Source organism: Odocoileus virginianus, chromosome 29 (assembly GCF_023699985.2).
Source record: "Odocoileus virginianus isolate 20LAN1187 ecotype Illinois chromosome 29, Ovbor_1.2, whole genome shotgun sequence".
Classification (NCBI taxonomy): domain Eukaryota; kingdom Metazoa; phylum Chordata; class Mammalia; order Artiodactyla; family Cervidae; genus Odocoileus; species Odocoileus virginianus.
In genome coordinates this window covers 31140175-31144407 of record NC_069702.1, presented here as the reverse complement: position 1 = coordinate 31144407, position 4233 = coordinate 31140175, and the positions used below count along the sequence as shown (strand labels likewise).

The window sequence follows — 4233 nt, the reverse complement described above, 5'->3', positions numbered from 1 at the left end:
TTTAAACTAATTGATATATATTCTAGTTTTTTTTTAATCTTCTCAAGTTTTTCCAATTACCATGTATAATTTTAGAGAGTATGCAAAAAAGAAAAAAGTGGAAAAACTGAATAAATACGACAACTTTGAGGTTACCACTTACAACCTGAGCCCAGCTGGGCCCTTGAACACTTGGTGTACAGGCCTGGAACAGCCATCCTCCTTGGCAAACAGTAGTATGCTGATCTTGGAAGCTGTTGCTGCCTGAGGCACAGGCATTATGAGGTAATAACAATTGGCAAAATTAAATGAGAATGATGAGCCAAGTAATAGGTGAGTCAGAAAACCATCTCAGGATAGTTTCAATCTGCTAAAATAGAAGTAATATGACTGGCAATCATTAATAGTCAATAGCAAGGTATCCTTTGCTCTCAAATCCATTACAGCAAGGAGCCAGACAAATAGTAAGTCTCATCCAAAGAAAAGAAATAAGCAATTCAAATCTTCCTGAGTTGAAAACCCTCTCATTTGTTCTCCACTACTTATTCATTAATTTACATCCTTACCTGGATTTTAAAATAATTTAAGATATCACTTTTATTGCCACTGGAAAAGGACATGCATTAATAATTTATGCTTTGCCCTCCTGTTTCTGAAAAGCATAATAACACTGTTCTTGGAGTAGGAAATGGCGACACACTCCAGCATTCTTGCCTGGAAAATTCCATGGACAGTGGAGCCTCGAAGATTAGAGTCTATGGGCTCGCAAAGAGTTGGGTACGATTAAGCACACACACACAGAGCAGTGATTTTAATGGAATAGTTGCCAAATGGCCCTGACACATCCACTTGTGTATGCACAAGCTCTCACTATGTGTGACAAATGCAGAATGATACGTAGAAACTAACTCTGGCAAAATCCTAGTGTGTGGCATATGCCCTTACAGGAAACTTGCCTAGTACAGCACATATGCACCTAGAGACCTTGTCTTAAGAAAAGTACTGCTATTTCTCCAGAAAAGTGATTCAAAAATATTCATGTACATCAAACAACAGAGGCTTGTATCCAGAGAGGTATGTGAGTGTGTTAAGTCATTTCAGTTGTGTCCGACTCTTTTCGACCCTGTGGACTGTAGCCCGCCAGGCTCCTCTGTCCATGGGATTCTCCAGGCAAGAATACTGGAGTGGATTGCCATGCCCTTCTCCAGGGGATCTTCCCTACCCAGGGATTGAACCCATGTCTCTTATGTCTTCTGCATTGGCAGACGTGTTCTTTACAACTTGCGCCATCAGAGATGTATGTCAAAGTAAGCTATGCATTAGAAATTTTTGCCAAAAGAATAAATCGCTTTTCTTAGATCAGGCTATGATCTAAATGTTTCCCTCACACATAAAATAAGGATAAATATTAAAAGGTGAAAGGGAATATTTACTTTCTATAATGCCTGCATACTTCCTAGAAGAGAAAGCTGAGACTTAGCGGGATCTTTCTATAACCTTTTTTAGTACTGGTTATATAAACACATATGCTTCAACAAAATTATGGCCAATATTCAAGCTCAGAATGACATAACCAGTAAGATTTGTAGCAAACAAACTCTTTTTTTGCCTTCTAGTCTCAAAATTAATTAAGCTTTCCCTTGACTAGACCTCTCAACTCAATACCTATTTATTGTTTTACTACTGAAAAATGATATACCCAAGACATTATGCTAAAAAGTAACATAGATAATGCAAATATAAAAAATAAACAGATGTCTTTTCTCATAAACTAGCATTTGAAAGTTGAAGTTTCAATAGATATTGCTCATCAGAGTGGCAGACTTTTCTATATTAACATCTCTCATAGGGGAGTGGGAGGGGAGATGAGTGAAAAAGCCTTAGATTTAACCATTTAAGTACTACAAATAAGGCATGCCATAAGCAATACTTCATTTTCTTTTCTTTTTTTTTTTTAATACTTCATTTTCAATGGAGACAATGAAATCTGCCTATTCCAGACTATCGATACTGGAGAGTTTTTTGGTATTTTTTTTTAAGATGTTATTTAAGAATCTGTAACAATCAGAAACAGAAAAATAGAATTGACTGATTCCTCTAGAAAAGTTGGTATCTTGCCAAGGTTGCTTTTCTTAAAAGGAAATATATTTTCCCTAATTCTCTAAATAATATTTTAGGAAAAAGAGTTAGCAAAAAAGTCCCCTAAACTGTGGAGTTCACAGCCAGCCTTAAGTTTTCCATTTCTAGTGTTAAGTTCTTTGCCGGGAACCAGCACACGAGATCCCACCCATGACAAGGTCGTGAGGAGAAGACCTGACAAGCAAGGCAGATCAGGACCTCAGGGATTTCGAAAAGCTGCCCCGGCGCTCACCTTAAAGATAATATTTGTCTTTCTGATGCTTGCTGTATTAGACTACTCTCTAATTTCTGTGACACAGGTAGACGGCCTTCCCCGATCTCTTTCCAAATAGAATCAACTTAGAACTTTAATTAATATGTCCCCTGGACAGTGGTATCCTATAAGATCATCCAGGATGAAAGGAGTGTTTCAATCTAGATCCCTTTACTGGCATTCTAGTCTGCTTGACAAATGTGTACTAATGCACATGACTGCTCACAACACTTTAATCATAAACAGCATAAAGAACCTGATCACACAAAAGGCCCTAATAGGTACAGAGCCTTTCGGAAGGTGAGGAAGCCCTATTAGAGAACATAAAAATTTATTCTAAAAGTGGTTAGAGTTAAAGATTTAGAAAAATAAGAGTTTAGAATTGTTAATTTTAACCAGGAATGCTAAACAGGGGCTGCCTCACAGGAGCTGCAGAGTCTTTGTGTGGTAAACCTTTTAGATAAATTTAACTGATAACTTCTGCAAAAGGACTGACCCTTGTGGAAAACAGCTTATGGAAAACAGCTTTCATTCACCTAGGTCATAAAATGTCAATAGGCTCCAAGGCCAGAAGATAAGGTACAAGACTCTCATAAACAAAGAAGTATGCAGAAAACACCCTGGTTTTGTGAAGGACAAGCTGATGTAATGTTAAACTATCTTCCCCTTAGAAATGTACTAACTTAGGGTATAAAAGCTACGGTAAAAAATAAAGCATTGCCAGACCTTGCTGCACACCCCCAGTCTGGTCTCTCTCTCTCTCTGACGCTGTTTATCCTGAGGGTACCCCTGGATCCTGCTGAGGCTGGACCCCGGCAGTTCATTCTAAAAGCAACACATATTGTTGGTTGAATAATACAAGGCTGAGAGGAAATCCTTCCTCAAATTTTTGAAACGCCTCAATTCTAGAATTATTGCCTCTCCAATGACTCCTTTCCTTTCAATGTGATGATGAAGCCAAATGCTGTCTTCTCAGAAGCCTCTGTTAATATCCTCATAATCCCAGGGAGAGGTTCCTTCTTATTCAAATCTCAGGTGGTGAGGAGGAAGACAGAATACATGATGATCCAACTCTGCTGCATTTCAAAAGTAGAAAGAAAGGCAGGTCCAGAAGGAAGACAGCATCCTGCCTTCAGGCGCATCTTGCAGTGAAGCAGGGGCGTGGCGCCCACAGAAGAGTGCCTCACCCACCTGAACAAAGCTGACAAGTGTTCTCTCAGCGGCCCAGGAGCCTCTGCAGCTAACATCTGCCACGACACCTATGTTTATAGCTATAGCGATTGCACCATGTCAGAAGGGATTATTTCACTGTCATAGTTCATGTAGGGCCAGTCTTGTTATGAAAATATATAAGCTTGCCCTTTTCTTCCACCTTGATTGAGGTGTCATATTTATCTTGCATAACTGAAAAATAAGGAACACTTGACAAATTTATATGTTATCCTGGGGCAGAGGTCATGCTCATCTTCTCTGTGTAGTTCCAATTTCAGTATATTTGCTGTGGCAACAAGCATGAGGCTTGCTTGGATTTTTATTTAGGGTGTCTGTATTTTTTTAATTATTACTTTGATATTACTTAGATCTGAAAATCATCAAATACCAAATTAATACACACATATAGAAAAACAAACACAAATGAGAATATAACAGTGACTATCTTTACATGATGTCTAGATTAATTTTTTAACTGATTTTGATTATAAGTATTATCTGAAATTTCAGTAGTGAACAGACTCCCCTGATGAGTCCTGTGGCTAAATGCGGAGCTCCCAATGCAGGGAACCCAGGTTTGATCTCTGGTCAGGGAACTAGGTCCTGCAAGCTGAAACTAAGATGGGACATAGCCAAATAAATAAATAAAG

The 4233-nt window shown here is 38.5% G+C and overlaps 1 non-coding gene across 1 annotated transcript; it reads right to left on the bottom strand.

Moving 5' to 3' along the window:
• Positions 1–3778: 3778 nt before the first annotated feature.
• LOC139032089 (U6 spliceosomal RNA) lies at positions 3779–3881 on the bottom strand. The gene has a single exon (XR_011484636.1). It is a non-coding gene; the product is annotated as a U6 spliceosomal RNA (small nuclear RNA).
• Positions 3882–4233: the final 352 nt, after the last annotated feature.